Below are 19028 nucleotides of genomic sequence, written 5' to 3'. Positions count from 1 at the left end.
TCGGCCCGTTTCCCAAGGGCCGGGGCAAGTCAAATACCTCATAGTAGGGGTCGACTACTTCACGAAGTGGATCGAAGCTAACCCTTAGCCACTATTACGGCTCAGAAAAGCCGTAAATTCCTATACAAAAACATTATCACGAGGTTCGGAGTCCCCTACTCCATCACAACAGACAATGGAACACAGTTCACGGACACAAGTTTCAGAACTTGGTGGCCGAACTAAAAATCAAACAGCAATTCACATCGGTCGAGCACCCACAAGCCAATGGACAAGCAGAGGCTGCAAATAAAGTCATCCTGGCCGGGTTAAAAAGAAGACTCCAAGAGGCCAAAGGGGCATGGGCCGAAGAACTCCCCCAGGTACTATGGGCATATCGGACAACCCCGCACTCTACAACGGGAGAATCCCCATTCCGACTAGCTTACGGGATGGAGGCAATGATTCCTATCGAAATAGATGAAGGGTCGCCCAGAGTCATCTTCTACAACGAAGGAGGCAACCCTCAGGCACAAAGGGAAGAACTCGACCTCCTCCCCGAGGTCCGAGAAAGAGCCCGAATCCGAGAGAAGCCTTTAAACGGCGAACGGCCCTCAGATACAATCAAAAGGTAATAAAGCGAAGTTTCTCCATTCACGACCTGATTCTAATCCGAAATGACATCGGAACACAAAAGTCGGGAGAAGGAAAGCTAGCCGCAAATTGGAAAGGGCCCTACAAGGTAACAGAAGTCTTAGGGACAGGCTACTACAAAATATCCGACCTAGAAGGCAATGAGCTGCCCAGGGCCTGGCACGCCTGTAATCTAAGACGATACTACAGCTAGAAAAACTTAACCCGAGGTGTACTCTTTTTCCCTACAAGGGTTTTTTAATGAGACACCCGGTTAAGTAGGAACCCGACCGTCAAAGGGTAAACACTCTGTAAATATTCTTTCTTTTTTTACTAATCAAATTTCTCTATTTTCTTCTCTTCCTCATGATAAGCAAATCCTAAAGAAAGTACCCCACCAAGGCGCATTAATTTATGCTCGGCAAAACGCAAAAAATCATTTGCCAAGAGACCATACAAGGTCGGCAAAGATAAAGCGACGAGGTTCAAATTAATGTGAGAAGTTATAAAAGTAACTCTGAAAAGGCTCAAAAGGCCAAATAAAAAGAGATTACGAAAATAACTTAGAAGGATGACTAAACGACAAGTCGGACCCACAAGTTATAAAGTAACTCTGAAATGGCTCGAAAAGCCAAACAAAAAGAGATTACAAAATAACTTAAAAGGCCGACCAGCGACAAAGTCGGACCAACAAAAAGGAGGTACTGTGCGCCCGAGGTCCGAGCTAAAGCTCGGATCCAAAAAAGAAAGCCTTAAAACGGCAAGAACCAAGATTTCGAAAAACGCTTACTAAAAAGTTGCTCTACAAAGGCAACTAAAAAGTACAAGCGAAAAGAACGAAATCAAAGGAAGTCTCAAACGCTAGCTAAAAAGTTGTTAACCAAAACAACTAAAAAGCACAAAGCGGAAACCAAAGGAAATCTCAGAACGCTAGCTAAAAAGTTGTTAACAAAAACAACTAAAAAGCACAAAGCGAAACCAAAGGAAATCTCAGAACGCTAGCTAAAAAGTTGTTAACCAAAACAACTAAAAAGCACAAAAGCGGAAACCAAAGGAAGTCTCAAAACGCTAGCTAAAAAGTTGTTAACCAAAAACAACTAAAAAGCACAAAAGCGGAAACCAAAAATCAAAACGCTAGCTAAAAAGTTGTTACCAAAAACAACTAAAAAGCACAAAAAGGAAACAAAGTCAAAACGCTAGCTAAAAGTTGTTACCGAAAACAACTGAAAAGCACAAAAGCGGAAACCGAAGGTCAAAACGCGAACAAAAACACCGCATAATAAAGTTACTGCAAGTAGCTACAAAAGCGAAAGGTGTCCAAAAAGCGTTCACAGAATCATCCAACAAAAAGCCCACAGGCCGGGCAAACCACTAAAAAGATTACAGGGATCAAGGTCCTTTCCAGACTCCACATCAACAGCAGGCTCCGGAGGAAACATAGATATCGGGACCGCATCGACAGCAACGTCATCCCGATTCGAAGCTTCCACACCAGATCTATTCCTGACCAAAGGGGAAGTCGGGTTCCCAACCGGAACTTTGGGGTCGGACATCGGGACCTCATCCTCAGCAGGAGCAGGAACAATCTGGCCATCCACAACGACGTTATCCGTACTGAACAAGCTCAGATCTAGGTCGGGAGCAAGAACTCGGACCTGAGCCTTCAAATTCTCGAACATGGCATCCATGCCCTTGGCCACATGACCTTCCAGCTCGTAAAACTTGTCCTGCGCAGATTGCAACTCCTCCCTTGTCTCCACAAGCTCGGCATATAGCTTGGTATAATTCTCCGTGGCCGCCTTCGCCATCTCCTCAGATGTTTTCGCTGCCGCCACAGCCGCGGTAGCTTTAGTTTTCTCTTTCTCCAAGGAGGCCTCCAGCTCAGCAATCCGGGCAGCCTTCAGTTGACTAATCTTATCAAGCTCGGAACGAGCCTTATCAAGTCGAGAGCTGGTCGCACCAATGGGGGATTTCTTGAACTCCCGGGCAATAGCGGCATGAAGACTAGCCATCCGGACACAGCTCCGCGCCATATATTGAAAATGATGCTCCATAGACGCATCATCAGTAGAAATGAAAGTCTGAGGGAGGATGTGCTGCTCAAACCAACCAAGAGCATCGAAGTCCTTATCATTGAAACCGGCAAGCTCTTGAGAGGTCTTCTGCTTCTTGGGAGGAGGACCCGAGAACGGAGGAGGAGAAGAAGTAGCAGAGGTCGGAGGATCCTGGCTTATAGCTCGGAACTGAGGAGTCGGAATAATCTTCGACCGAGTCTGAACACCCACGGTAGTCTTCTGCGGAGAAGATCGGGCAGAAGCATCCCCGGCCTCGAGATTTCGAGCAGCCACCGACTTCTTCGTCCGACGAGGAAATTTCATGGAATCCGCCTGAGAAGACATCTCTGCAAAGAAATAAAAGGGATTACCACAACAGAAATTCCACCAAAAATAAAAACACAAAGGAAAGGTCGGAATCTCAAAGAGGTCGGGAACTACCTAACTCGGAACGGAGAAGGCTTGGATTTCCCAACATTTTCTTCGTATCCAAGTGAGGTGCCCGACCCCATAAACTGCTTACCACACCCACAAAGCCTGCTCCACCTCATCTAGACTCTCAAACGTATACTTAACAGACACTACATTCTCCTGCCAACAAAGAGGAAAAGAAGGCTCCCCACTCTCATCTAGAAAGAAAGGTCGGAAGTCCCAGTAGCCCGGACCTTGAAATAATAGTTCTTAAAATCGTGAAAAGACTCATCATACAGGGTACAGAACTTCCTCCCCAGGTTAGCCCTAAAAGAGACCCAAGACACCTTCCCCCCACCCGAACCCGGCTTCGTTAACACAAACAAATAGGAAAAAAGAGAAATAGAGGGAGGGACACCCAAAAACTGGCACAAAAGTTGGAACAGCTTTAAAAATGCCCAGGAATTTGGATGGAGCTGCGTAGGGGCAAGGTTACAGGACCACAACACCTCGGACTCCAGGTCAGTAAAAGGAAGTCGGACACCCAGCTTAGAGAAAAAACAATCATAGGCGTAAAAGAAGAGCTTCTCGGAACTGTCTAAAGGCGGGAAGCAAACTCTCTCCTCGGAATCCGGGGCTACTAACTCATAATCCCTCTCAGACTCCCTATCCTCACATATGCTACATTGCCTACGAAACCTAGCTAAATACTCAGTATCTACCACAGAAGGAACTCTTAAAGGAACATGATCTACCCAACCAAGACCACTCGGAATCTTGGTCGACATTGCTTGAAGAACCTTTCGAGACATAAAAATCTTGCCTACAAAGAAGAATACAAACAGCAAGGCAAAAATCACATAAAAGCAAAACAGCAAAAGCCCATTCAGCAAAGCAAGAAAACAAAAAGTTCTTTCAGAAGAAAATGCAGCCACTCGAAAACAAAATACCAAAGAGAAAAGAGCCCCCCCACATACAAAATAACCAAAGCAATGGCGGCGCCTCTTTTCGGGGCAACCCAGGCATAGAAGAAAAAGAAACAGAAGCATATGTGTGCAAAGAAAATGAAGACGAGAACAAACCTGGAAAAAAGGAAGAAAGACGACAAGCTCCGATGCAAGGAGAACGAAAACGGCGGCGCGGTGGAAACCCCGGAAAGACGCACAGAAAAGAATCGGAGAAGAAGAAAACAAAGAAGGAGTGGCGCTCGAAGAAGAGGTGGCGGCGAAAACTCAGAAAAATGAAAAGGGAACAGAATAAACGAAGAAAATGAGGAAAGGGGCAAATAAATAATGCCTTCACAGAGCCCGAACGGAAATCGAGGAGAAACGGTAACAAGCAATAAATGCTGAAACGGCCATTTTCAAATTTTGAAAAACTACTATGCCCGAGCTCAACCTCTCAAAAAGACGAACTTGGGCAGGGGCACTGTTCATACCCTGACCGAGCTCCCCAAAACCGGTCAAGATCATAGAAGGCCCGACCTCGTCCCAAGGCCCAAGCCTGAGGTCGGACCTCGGACAAATAGGCTAAGAAGGCCCATCAAAAGGAACGAAGCCCAAAACCTAAAGGCCGAAAAGGCCTGGGAAAGGCGGTTCCGCAAAGATAGAGATAAAACTCCCAAAAGATAAGATAAGATAAGAATATCTTATCCAGGGAAGATCACGACCAACTACTATAAATACACTGGAGCACCCAGGTATAACTCATACTCTAATTCTACTAAATATCTGCTTGGACCCATGCTAACTTAAGCATCGGAGTGTCATTGCAGGTACAACCACCAGCCGCTCGGCTCATCAAGCTCGGGTCACAGAACCCTCACCTCGGGTCTTGCCAGACGACCGAGCTACGCGTTTCAGGTAACCCTCGGAACAAAAGGTATCAAAATTCTTAATGAGAATTCCAGGAATCATGCAATGTTAGTCTAAAGCTTTAGTCTAAAGAAATTAGACATGGCTGAACAAGCTTCAGCAGGACATTGCATTCAAGAGCTAAATTGATGAAAATCAATCAGCTTTGGTGATGATAAGAACATCACCTTGAAACACTAGAATTCATTCTTAAGAACTTTGAAGAAAAATACCGAATCTAAGCAACAAGATGAACCGCCAGTTGTCCATACTTGAACAATCCCCGGCAACGGCGCCAAAAACTTGGTGCACGAAATTGTGATCTCTTCTTTTCACAACTCAAATAATCCCCGGTGATGAATCCAAAAACTTGGTGTTCAATACCATGGCATAAACACAACTTCGCATAACTAACCAGCAAGTGTACTGGGTCGTCCAAGTAATAAACCTTACGCGAGTAAGGGTCGATCCCACAGAGATTGTTGGTATAAAGCAAGCTATGGTCACCTTGTAAATCTTAGTCAGGAAAACTCAAATGGTTATGAATGATGAATAAAACATAAAGGTAAAGATAGAGATACTTATGTAATTCATTGGTGGGAATTTCAGATAAGCGTATGAAGATGCTTGGTCCCTTCCGTCTCTCTGCTTTCCTACTGTCTTCATCCAATCCTTCTTACTCCTTTCCATGGCAAGCTGTATGTAGGGTTTCACCGTTATCAGTGGCTACCTCCCATCCACTCAGTGAAAATGTTCAACACACCCTGTCACAGCACGGCTATTCATCTGTCGGTTCTCGATCATGTCGGAATAGAATCCAGTAATTCTTTTGCGTCTGTCACTAACGCCCCACAATCGCGAGTTTGAAGCTCGTCACGGTCATTCAATCATTGAATCCTACTCAGGATACCACAGACAAGGTTTAGACCTTCCGGATTCTCTTGAATGCCGCCATCAATTCTAGCTTATACCACAAAGATTCCGGTTAAAGATTCCAAGAGATATCTACCCAATCTAAGGTAGAACGGAGGTGGTTGTCAGGCACACGTTCATAGGCGAGAATGATGATGAGTGTCACGGATCATCACATTCATCAAGTTGAAGAACAAGTGATATCTTAGAACAAGAATAAGCCGAATTGAATAGAAGAACAATAGTAATTGCATTAATACTCGAGGTACAGCAGAGCTCCACACCTTAATCTATGGTGTGTAGAAACTCCACCGTTGAAAATACATAAAAACAAGGTCTAGGCATGGCCGTGAGGCCAGCCTCCCAATGATCTAAGATCTAAAGTGATCAAAAGATTATAATACAATAGTAAAAGGTCCTACTTATAGAGAACTAGTAGCCTAGGGTTTACAGAGATGAGTAAATGACATAAAAATCCACTTCTGGGCCCACTTGGTGTGTGCTTGGGCTGAGCATTGAAGCATTTTCGTGTAGAGACTTCTCTTGGAGTTAAACGCCAGCTTTTGTGCCAGTTTGGGCGTTTAACTCCCATTCTTGTGCGAGTTCCGGCGTTTAACACCGGGCAGTCTTGAGCTGATTTGGAACGCCGGTTTGGGCCATCAAATCTCGGGCAAAGTATGGACTATTATACATTGCTGGAAAGCCCAGGATGTCTACTTTCCAAAGCCGTTGAGAGCGCGCCAATTGGGCTTCTGTAGCTCCAGAAAATCCACTTCGAGTGCAGGGAGGTCAGAATCCAACAGCATCTGCAGTCCTTTTTAGTCTCTGAATCAGATTTTTGCTCAGGTCCCTCAATTTCAGCCAGAAAATACCTGAAATCACAGAAAAACACACAAACTTTTAGTAAAGTCCAGAAAAGTGGATTTTAACTAAAAACTAATAAAAATATACTAAAAACTAACTAGAACATACTAAAAACATACTAAAAACAATGCCAAAAAGCGTACAAATTATCCGCTCATCATAAACACACAAGAATAAAACAATTATGGTTAAATAATGTAACCATGCATAAAGGCTCAATTGTCACAGGTTGTGTGTTCCTTAGCTTTAAAATTCATGATCCAAATACAACTTCAAGCAAATTTAACATAAGACTTTTAATTAAAATTAGTGAAATTTTGTTCCAAAGATAGAGTTTTAGAAGAAACTTATTGTCTTTTCAATCAAGTAGAACATGCATGCAACTAATCTATTACTATGTAATTTATCCTATTCTACAAAAGAAAGAAAAACTAACTAAATATCCTAATTTATTGGTGTTTAGGGAAGAAAAATTACCTCCGGAAGTCAGGTACTGACCGACCTCCCCACACTTAAGGATTTGCACTGTCCTCGGTTCCATCTGTCAGGAACAGTGGTGGGCTGGTGGCAGTGTCTCCACAGTCGGGACCATCGTGGCTCCCTGTGCTGGTGAAAGAAGTGGAGTCCGGAGTGCCTGGATCGTCATTGGGTCTGTGATTGCCTGTAAGCAGCTCCTTGAGGTGTTTGAAATGGCAGTGGTTGTGGCGCTCTCTGAGCTTTGCTTTCTTTTCTTGTTTGTCCAATCGCTTCAGTATTTGGTGCAGGAGCTGACTAGTAGATGGTGGAGGAGCTGCAGCATCCTTTGTGGACTGGCTGGTAGTGGCAAGTTGTTGCCTGAGATATCTCCCGCTAAGGACATACTGATCATCTCGTGGAAGAATGGCTTTGGTGTCTCCAACTCTGTAGGATACTCCAGCTGCTGAGATAAGATGAGAGACCAAGGCAGGGAAAGGTAGGTTTCCTGCGATCTGTACGTGTTCCATAGCATTCCGGATATGTCTCGGTAAATTAAGAGGCTGGTCTGTGAGGAAGCAACAAAGTAGAACGGCCATGTCTGCCATGAAGGATGACTCATGAGTACTCGGGAAGACGTAATGGGACATAATCTGTGCCCATACGTGAGCCTCTAAGGTAAGCACGGAAGCCGAGATTCCCTTAGGACGGGAACGATGGTATCCAAAGATCCATTTGCTGCCAAGTTGAGCGATAACTCTGAGAACAGCATCCCAATCAAAGGTGTACACCTGGCGTTTGATGGCGGCTTTCTGAAAAGCGTCCAATCCTTCTGGAGCAGGGGGGATATCTAAGGCTTGCTAAATGGCCTCTTCTGTAATGGGGACTTGCTTCTGGCGTAAATAAACTGACTGCAGAGTTGGTAGGTGGAAGTTGGAGTAGAACTCAACAACCCAAGAAAGATTAACCTATCGTGGCTGTCTCTGTAAGAATCCCCAAAGTCATTGTGCAATTTGTGGCTCAACAAATTCAGCAATACGAGGCGGAAGGATAAGAAGGTGTTCATTGTTGTAATTTCGAGCTGCCAGAATAGGGAACATCTGCTCACAATAGCGATTTGGAAATCGTGCAGTGTCCTTTGCTTGGAAGGCTCTCTCCTTTTCATAAACCTTGATAATCCTTTTAATTCATTTTGTTGAGGGCTTGACTGCAGTTGGATAAGGCTCTGCCACTAATGCTCTCTTCGTTCCTTTCCTTGCGGTGGGTTTAGGGGTAGCTTTCTCTTTGCCTTTCTTAGTGGCCATTCTGAAAAAGGGAAGAGAAAGTAAGTTAAATCCAAAGAGATAAAGCAAGGAAGGGGATTGAGTGAGTGATAATCAGTGCACGGTAAAGATGAATGAAATAAACACATGGTCATGACAACATGTGAAAAGATCAATAAAGGGAATAGAACAAGTGCATGATAGGGTAAGTAGATGCAAGATGATTATTGGCATGCCGGTGATAAACCCCATTTGTAGGATTTATCTTGTGCTTGATTTAGGGGATTTTATAACCTTTTACCCACATTTATCCATTGAAATAGCATGATTTTATAACTTCTCCTTTAATTGTGCTTAAGAGTGAAAACATGCTTTTTAGGACTTAAAATAGCTAAATCTAATTCTCCTTGATTCCATTAGATGTCTTGATATGTTTGCTAAGTGATTTCAGATTTAGGAGGCAAGCATTGGACCAAGGGAATGAAGGAAAAGCATGTAGAAATGGAGAACTCATGAAGAAATAAAGGAAACGCAAAAGCTGTCAAGCCGACCTCTTCGCACTTAATCGACCATAACTTGAGCTACAGAGGTCCAAATGATGCGGTTCTAGTTGGGTTGGAAAGCTAACATCTGGGGCTTCGAAATGATATAAGATTTGTCATAGTTGCTATACGTATAAAGACGCGTACGCGACATTGGTGCACGTGATTCACTTCATGCAAACTCGTGGCTAGTGAATTTACAAGCCTTGTGGGCCCAATCCAACTCATTTTTGATCCTATTTAAGCCAAGGATTGAAGAGGGATGGACATGTTAGTTACCATTAGTTTAGTTTAGCTTAGTTTAGTAGTTAGAGTTAGTTTCTAGAGAGAGAAGCTCTCACTTCCCTCTAGAATTAGGATTAGGTTTAGTTCTTAGATCTAGGTTTTTATTCATTCTTTCTTCTACTTATACCTTTCAATTCCTTGTTGTTACATTCATCTTCCTCTATTCTTTTGTTGTAATTTCCTTTATGTTGTTTCTATATTTTGTTGTAGATCTACTCTTGTTCCTTCTCTCCTCTTTCAATTCAATTCAAGGTAAATCATAATAATTGTGTTTCTTTTGATTGTTGTTATTAATTCCTTTCAATAATTGTTGTTAGATTTCATTCTTCTTGTCAATTTACTATGCTTTTCTTTTGTGCCTTCCAAATGTTTGATGAAATGCTTGGTTGGATTTTAGTGTAGGTTTTGTTCCTCTTGGCCTAGGTAGAGTAATTAGTGACTCTTGAGTTATCTAATACCTTTGTTGATTGATAATTAGAAGTTGCTAATTGATTTGAATGCCTCTAAAGCTAGTCTTTCCTTTAGGAGTTGATTAGGACTTGAGGAATCAAATTGATTCATCCACTTGACTTTCCTCCATGGTTAGAGGTTAACTAAGTGGGAGCAATGGACAATTTGTTGTCACAATTGAGGAGGATAACTAGGATAGGACTTCTAGTACTCATATCTTGCCAAGAGCTTTGTTAGTTGTTAGTTTATTTTCTTTGCCATTTATAATTCTTGTCTAAAATCTCAAAAACCCCAAAATAACTCACAACCAATAACAAGACACTTTATTGTAATTCCTAGGGAGAACGACCTGAGGTTCAATACTTTGGTTTATAAATTTAGGGGTTTGTTACTTGTGACAAACAATCTTTTATATGAAAGGATTATTGCTTGGTTTAGAAACTATACTTTACAACGAGATTTCATTAGTGAATTTCTATGCCGTCAAAAATCCAATCATCAGCCGGCAAGGGCATGAGTAGCATAAATCAAGCATCACTTCGTAACAAACTATCACGTATGTATTGGCAATTAAATTCAATTAATAAAATAGTAAAGAGAATTTGTGAAAAGCATGCATTGAATAGTAGAATAGGATAATGTAGAAAAGTGCATAATGCCACATGGGCTTTTTCACAAACACATAGCATGAATGGTAAATAATCCAATGAAAATAATAAATTGAACATGCAAGCAACCCCTTTAAAAATATAATTTCCAAACAATTATGAAACAATCCACAATGACCAAATAAATCTCCAACACCAATAAAAAAGAAAGAAAAAGAAAACATATGCAATGAAAGTAAAAAGAAAGAGAAAGGAAGAAGAAAACATAAATAAAGAAGAAGAATAGAAAAGTGAGGAGGGAAGAAGAAAAGAGAAACCTTGATAATGGTGGGAGGAGAGAGAGAAAGTAGAAATTGAGAATGAAGGAAAAAGGAAAAAGGGGGGAAAGAAAGAAAGGGAGGGAAAAGAAAAAGTAGGATTGGGGAAAGAGAAAGATAAGATATGTGGCAAATTAGGATAAGCTGTGCGGCGCAAGCGACGCGGACGCGTAAGGGACGTGTTCGCGCGAATGCGCATTAAGAGAATCGACGCAGACGCGTCGGTCACGCGGACGCGTGACACATGTTATGCTACTAGCGCGAGGGCAGCCTCGCGCTCGCACAACTCTCTGTTCGAATTTTTATTTTTGCCAAATGTTGGTTGACGCGATCGCGTGAGTGGCTATTAGAAGGATATGACGTGGACACGTGAGCCATGCATCCGCGTGGGAAGAATTTATGCGGTCAGCACTGATCCATCACCACTCTAGCACAACTTTCGGTCGTGCACCCATTTTACGTCAAATTCCAGGGCACACGGCCGCGTGAGTGATGCGGACGCGTGGGAGGCTAATTTTTGCACCTGACGCGGACGCGTGATATGATTTATGCCAAAGGCACGCCTCCAGCCACGCTCTCGCGTGACTCTCTGTTCACTTTCTTATGTTTTCGGATCCACCTGCGACGCAGACGCGTCAATGGTGCGGTCACGTCGCGTGAACTTTTTTTTTAATGCAAATGCAGTATGCAGATGAGGTGCAAGATAGAGGCAGTAGTATGGAGAAGAGTTATAGATGAGGGAAGAGAAGGAGAAGAAAAGGAACGATCATACCGTGGTGGGTTGTCTCCCACCTAGCACTTTGCTTTAACGTCCTTAAGTTGGATGCTTCAGTAGCTCAATTTTCAGTTGCGAGTGGATCCTCCAGGAGGAAGATCTCTAACTCCTTGTTTTTCATCGCCTTCTCACCATGGTAGAGCTTCAAACGATGTCCATTAACCTTGATGAGTTCAGAGCTTGAAGCGTGACTTAGATGGAAAACTCCGTACGGTTCAGCCTTCTCGACTCTATATGGACCTTCCCACCTTGATCGCAGTTTGCCTGCATGAGCCTCAGTCTAGAGTTGTAAAGAAGGACCAAATCCCTAGGTTGGAACTCCTTTCTCTTGATGTGTTGATCATGTACAGCCTTCATTTTCTCCTTGTACAGTCTTGAGTTCTCATAAGCTTCTAGGCGAAGGCTCTCCAATTCTTGCAGTTGCAACTTCCTTTCAGCTCTGGCTTTCTCAAATCCCATGTTGCATTCCTTTACTGCCCAAAAAGCTTTGTGCTCTACCTCAACTGGAAGGTGACAAGCCTTTCCATAGACTAAGCGGAAAGGACTCATCCCAATGGGTGTCTTATATGTGTTCTGTATGCCCAGAGTGCATCTTGTAGTCTGGTGCTTGGTGCATGAAATTGTGATCATCAATGGCGCCATCAACATGGTACGCTCAATTACAATCTCAACTCTTTATCATAACTTCGCACAACTAACCAGCAAGTGCACTTGGTCGTCCAAGTAATAAACCTTACGCGAGTAAGGGTCGATCCCACAGAGATTGTTGGTATGAAGCAAGCTATGGTCATCTTGTAAATCTCAGTCAGGCAGACTCAAATGGTTATGGAGGATAACATAAAACATAAAATAAAGATAGAGATACTTATGTAATTCATTGGTGAGAATTTCAGATAAGCGTATGGAGATGCTTTGTCCCTTCCGTCTCTCTGCCTTCCTACTGTCTTCATCCAATCCTTCTTACTCCTTTCCATGGCAAGCTGTATGTTGGGCATCACCGTTGTCAATGGCTACAGTCCCGTCCTCTCAGTGAAAATGTTGAACGCGCTCTGTTACAGCACGGCTATTCAGCTGTCGGTTCTCGATCATGTCGGAATAGAATCCAGTGATTCTTTTGCGTCTGTCACTAATGCCCCACAATCGCGAGTTTGAAGCTCGTCACAGTCATTCAATCCTTGAATCCTACTCAGAATACCACAGACAAGGTTTAGACCTTCCGGATTCTCTTGAATGCCGCCATTAATTCTAGCTTATACCACGAAGATTCTGATTAAGGAGCCCAAGAGATATCCACTAAATCTAAGGTAGAACAGAGGTAGTTGTCAGGCACACGTTCATAGGTGAGATTGATGATGAGTGTCACGGATCATCAAATCCATCAAGTTGAGGAACAAGTGATATCTTAGAACAAGAATAAGCGGAATTGAATAGAAGAACAATAGTAATTGCATTAATACTCGAGGTATAGTAGAGCTCCACACCTTAATCTATGGTGTGTAGAAACTCCACCGTTGAAAATACATAAGAAGAAGGTCTAGGCATGGCCAAGAGGCCAGCCCCCATGATCTAAGATAGCATAAGACTACTCAAATGTAGCTACCCAGATGTCTAATACAATAGCAAAAGGTCCTATTTGTAGAGAACTAGTAGCCTAGGGTTTACAAAGATGAGTAAATTACATAAAAATCCAGTTCCGGGCCCACTTGGTATGTGCTTGGGCTGAGCATTGAATCATTTTCATGTAGAGACTCTTCTTGGAGTTAAACGCCAGCTTTTGTGCCAGTTTGGGCGTTTAACTCCCATTCTTGTGCCAGTTCCAGCGTTTTACGCCAGAATTCTTGAGCTGACTTGGAACGCCTGTTTGGGCCATCAAATCTCGGGCAAAGTATAAACTATTATACATTGCTGGAAAGCCCAGAATGTCTACTTTCCAACGCAGTTAAGAGCGCGCCAATTGGGCTTTTGTAGCTCCAGAAAATCTACTTCGAGTGCAGGGAGGTCAGAATCCAACAACATCTGCAGTCCTTTTCAGCCTCTGAATCAGATTTTTGCTCAGGTCCCTCAATTTCAGCCAGAAAATACCTGAAATCACAGAAAAACACACAAACTCATAGTAAAGTCTAGAAAAGTGAATTTTAACTAAAAATTAATAAAAATGTAATAAAAACTAACTAAAACATACTAAAAACATACTAAAAACAATGCCAAAAAGCGTATAAATTATCCGCTCCTCACAACACCAAACTTAAATTGTTGCTTGTCCTCAAGCAACTGATGATCAAATAAGATAAAAAGAAGAGAATATGCAATGAATTCCAAAAACATCTATGAAGATCAGTATTAATTAGATGAGCGGGGCTTTTAGCTTTTTGCCTCTGAACAGTTTTGGCATCTCACTTTATCCTTTGAAATTCAGAATGATGGGCTTCTATAGGAACTCAGAATCTAGATAGTGTTATTAATTCTCCTAGTTAAGTATGATGATTCTTGAACATAGCTACTTTATGAGTCTTGGCCGTGGCCCAAAGCACTCTGTCTTCTAGTATTACCACCGGATACATACATGCCACAGACACATAACTGGGTGAACCTTTTCAGATTGTGACTCAGCTTTGCTAGAGTCCCCAATTAGAGGTGTCCAGGGTTCTTAAGCACACTCTTTTTGCCTTGGATCACAACTTTATTTTTTTCTTTTTCTTATTTTTTTGTCGTTTTTTTTAATTCAATGCTTTTTCTTGCTTCAAGAATCATTTTTATGGTTTTTCAGATCCTCAGTAACATGTCTCCTTTTTCATCATTCTTTCAAGAGCCCACATTCATGAACAACAAATTCAAAAGAAATATGCACTGTTCAAGCATACATTCAGAAGTCAATGTATTGCCACCACATCAAAATAATTAATCTGTTATAAAATTCAAAATTCATTCAATTCTTCTCTTTTTTTAATTAAGAACATTTTTCATTTAAGAAATATGATGGATTCATAGGACATTCATAACTTTAAGGCATAGACACTAAGACACTAATGATCATAAGACACAAACATAGATAGACATAAGCATAAAAAATTCGAAAAACAGAAAAATAAAGAACAAGGAGATTAAAGAACGGGTCCACCTTAGTGATGGCGGCTTGTTCTTCCTCTTGAAGATCTTATGGAGTGCTTGAGCTCCTTAATGTCTCTTCCTTGCCTTTGTTGCTCCTCTCCCATGATTCTTTGATCTTCTCTAATTTCATGGAGGAGGATAGAATGTTCTTGGTGCTCCACCCTTAGTTGTCCCATGTTGGAACTCAATTCTCCTAGGGAGGTGTTGATTTGCTCCCAATAGTTTTGTGGAGGAAACTGCATCCCTTGAGGCATCTCAGGGATTTCATGATGAGGAATTTCCTCATGTCCATGAGTGGGATCTCTTGTTTGCTCCATCCTTTTCTTAGTGATGGGCTTGTCCTCATCAATGAGGATGTCTCCCTCTATGTTAACTCCAACTGAATTACAGAGGTGAAAAATGAGATGAGGGAAGGTTAACCTTGCCAAGGTAGATGACTTGTCCACCACCTTTGAAGCATGGAAACTTGTCTCTCAACAAATTTCTCTTCGGCAAGTATACCGAATTATCGTCAAGTAAAACTCACAATAGAGTGAGGTCGAATCCCACAGAGATTAACGGATTAAGCAAACAATGATTAATTGATTATCCTAGTTAGACAAATCATATTGGAGTGATAAGTAACAAGGAAATGTAAATGGCATAAAAGTAAAGAAAAGCTATAAAGTGCAGAAGAGTAAAATGGCAAGAAAAGTAAATGTAAGAACTAAAAATAAAATGAACATTGGGATCAAGAGATGTTGCAATTCTCCAGATCAAGTTCATTCTCATCTCTTCCTCAATCAATGCATTCATTGATCTCCTTGGCAATCTTAAGTGATTGGATTCCAATTCCTTAGTAACCCAATCTCTCAAATCTTGATCAATAGCCAAATCCTTGGTCAATTACTCATGAGAAGAGATGAAGTATGGTCACTGATTATACCACATGCATTTCCCAAATCAAGTATTGGGGGGATTATAGTCACATATCCATCCCAGCCCAACTTGGTCCAGCATGAGAAAGCATTTCTAGCATGATCTCTTCATTCCTCTTCGAAGGTTCCGAAGATATCCAATTATGGAGAGTTTCTTTTCCAAGACAACTAACCAATTGAATTAAGATTGAAAGCTTTCTAGTAAGATCAAGAGAAAAGAAAGAAGAAGAATAATGAAAACTATAATTGATCCATTGAATCACAATAGAGCTCTCTAACCCAATGAAAAGAGTTAGTTGATCATTGCTCTACCAAAATAGAAAAGAAGAAAGTGAAGGAAAGTAAAGATGAAGATTAAAACTAACATTGAAACTTCCAAATTCATAAATAAAAAGTACAAAGAAAAGAAGAGAAGGAAAGGTGAGTAAGGGGAGGGAGTCCGAAGACCCCTCTTCCAATCCCCAATTTCTGTGTTTCTTTCCGTCCAATCCCCCCTTCAAAGTAAAAACTAAAGCCTTTATATAGGCTCTCCTAAATTACAAAATGAAATTAAAAGCAAATTACAATTAAATGAAAATTCCTATTCTAGATGCTTCTTGTGGCCTTGATTGGTTGACACTTGTGGGCTTGCTTCCTTGAGGTTGGGTAGTCCAAGAGAAGTGAATCAAATTGAGGTCCAGGGTGACTTGGCTTCATTGCTTTGGTGATTTTGCGGCTTAAAAGATGCCTCTTGTTTGTGCTCCAATTTCATGCCCACTATAGACTGTTATATATCTTTGGAAAGCTCTGAATGTCAGCTTTTTAACACAACTAGAATCACCTCAATTGGATCTCTGTAACTCAAGTTATGTTCCTTTGAAGTGGACATGGTCGTTGGCATAGTCGCTAGCGTTAATGGAAAACGTGAGTCACGTTAACGCTAGCGACTAGCGTTAATGGAAAACGTGAGTCACAATAACGCTAGCGATCAGGGGCTCAAACTTAATGTCCACCCCATACTATTATATATTGTTGGAAAGCTCTGAATGTCTACTTTCTAACGCCACTAGAAGCGCATCATTTGGAGCTCCACAACTCGAGTTATACTTCTTGGAAGGTGAAGAGGTCAGTTGGCCTTACTACAGGTTGATACCATGTTCATCTTTGCACTTTCAGGACAGGTTTTCTCCCTCAAATTTAGTGTCAACCATGTAGTGCCTCAAATTTATGCGTGTTTGAAGAAGGCATGGTCAGGCTGCCAGGTGGGACTTTTGCCTACGTTAACTTCTACGTTAACCTAGTTTACGTAGAAGTTAACGTGGGTCTTTTTTTTTGCCTCGCCAACGTTAGTGGCACTCACCTTTTCCACTAACGTTGGCATCTCCCTTTCTTTCCACGTTAACTACCACGTTAACTAAGTTAACGTGGCTGTTAACGTGGGTCTTTTTGCTTCGAAAACGTTAGTGGCGTTCACCTTTTCCACTAACGTTGGCATCTTCCTTTCCTTCCACGTTAACTACCACGTTAATGTAGTTAACGTGGCTGTTAACGTGGGTCTTCTTTGCTTCAAACACGTTAGTGGCGTTCACCTTTTCCACTAACATTGGCTTATACCCCTTTCTTCAAAGTTAATGCCACTAACTTTTCTCACTAACGTTGGGGCTTTCCTCTTGGATCTGCTCCTTGTGAGAGGTTGTAAACATTGAAGGCGAGCTGCTCATCATGTATTCTCAGCACTAATTCTCCCCGTTCTACATCTATGAATGCCCTAGCTGTGGCTAGAAAGGGTCTTCCCAGAATGATGGGGTAGATAGGATTCTCATCCATTTCCAAAACAACAAAATCTGTGGGAAGATAGTAGCTCCCAACCTTTACCAGCACATTTTTAACTATTCCTACTGCTTGTTTTTGGGTTTTGTCCGCCAATCTGATAATCACATCAGTAGGAGTTAGTTCATTGATTTGGAGCTTTTTCATGAGAGAGAGAGGCATTAAGTTGATGCTTGCTCCCAAGTCACAAAGTCCTTTGTCAATCATTGTTTCTCCTATGGCACAAGGAATGTGGAAGCTTCCTGGATCCTCCTTCTTTGTGGGTGGTCCTGGTTGAATGAGCGCACTACAATTTCTATTCATCTTGATTGTTTGTCCACCCTTCAATGGACTTTTTCTAACTAGTAGCTCCTTTATATACTTGATGTAGAAAGGCATCTGTTGGAGGGCTTTAATGAAGGGTATATTTACATCTAAAGATGCAAACATATCAAGAAACCTTGAGTACATTCTCCCTGCTACACCACCTTTAAGCCTGTGGGGGAAAGGTGCATATGGGTTCAATGCCTCCTTTTTCTTTAGCTCTTCCTTGGATGTGAGTGGAGTTGCACAGCTTCCTTCCTCTTGACTTTCCTGTTGGTGATTTTGGAGGTGTTCTACTCCATGCATACTTCCCTCATCACTTGTGGTTATCATTTTGCATTCTTCCCATCTCACTTTCTTTTGTTCTCCTCTTGGATTCTTCTCTGTATCACTGGGGAATCCATCAGTGGGTTTGGGAATTTGTTGAGATAGATATCCTACTTGGGACTCGAATCTCTTGATGTTTTCTCCTTGATTCTTGATGTTGGCTCGCACTTCTTCCTTAAACACCTTGTTATCTTGGACTTCTCTGCACATGTTTTCAAGTAGAGCCTCAATCTTTGAAAGCCTATCATCTGTGAATGATGGTGGGTTGAGATTAGGTGGTTGAGAAGGTTGGCTAGATGGATGTTGGTAGTATCTCTGTGAGGTGTTTTGATGAGTGGCATTGTTGTTGGAGTCGAAGTTGGAACGTCTCGAATCTTGTCCTTGGTCTTGTTGGTTTCCCCATCCAATGTTGGGGTGATTTTTCCATCCCGAGTTGTATGTTTTAGAGTATGGATCATGGACTTGTCTAGGTGAATTTCCCATATAGTTGGCTTGCTCCCAGTCACCTTCTTCTCCTATGTTTACTCCTTCAGGAGTTGGTGATGAAGTGATGGCTACTGCAACTTGGTTCTCTTCCACCTTCTTGGTAAGATCTGCTAGCTGCTTGGTGATCATCTTGTTTTGGGCTAATAGTGCATCCATGTGGTTTAGCTCCATTACTCCTCTAGTGTTACTTCTTTCAAAGGCATAGAAGTAGTCATTCTCAGCAACTGTTTCAATGACATCTATGGCTTCTTCAACCGTTTTCTTCTTGTTTAAAGAACCTCCTGATGAATGATCTATAGCCTTCTTTGACTCATAGGAAAAACCTTCATAGAAGATGTGAAGTTGAACCCACTCCTTAAACATCTCTGATGGGCATCTCCTTGTCAAGTCCGTGAATCTCTCACATGCTTCATAAAGTGTCTCACCATCTTGTTGCCTGAAAGTTTGCACCTCAGTTCTTAGCCTATTAATCTTTTGAGGAGGGTAAAATCTTGCTAAAAACTTGTTCACTACCTCCTCCCAATCTGTCAGGCTTTCTTTTGGGAAGGATTCAAGCCACTTTGTTGCCTTGTCCTTGAGTGAAAAGGGAACAAGAGCAACCTATAGACATCCGGGTGGACTCCATTTGTCTTCACTGTGTCACAGATCCTCAAGAAGGTGGTCAAGTGTTGGTTAGGGTC

Source organism: Arachis hypogaea, chromosome 4 (genome assembly GCF_003086295.3).
Source record: "Arachis hypogaea cultivar Tifrunner chromosome 4, arahy.Tifrunner.gnm2.J5K5, whole genome shotgun sequence".
NCBI classification, from domain to species: Eukaryota; Viridiplantae; Streptophyta; class Magnoliopsida; order Fabales; family Fabaceae; genus Arachis; species Arachis hypogaea.
Note: the sequence above shows the minus strand (reverse complement) of the source record.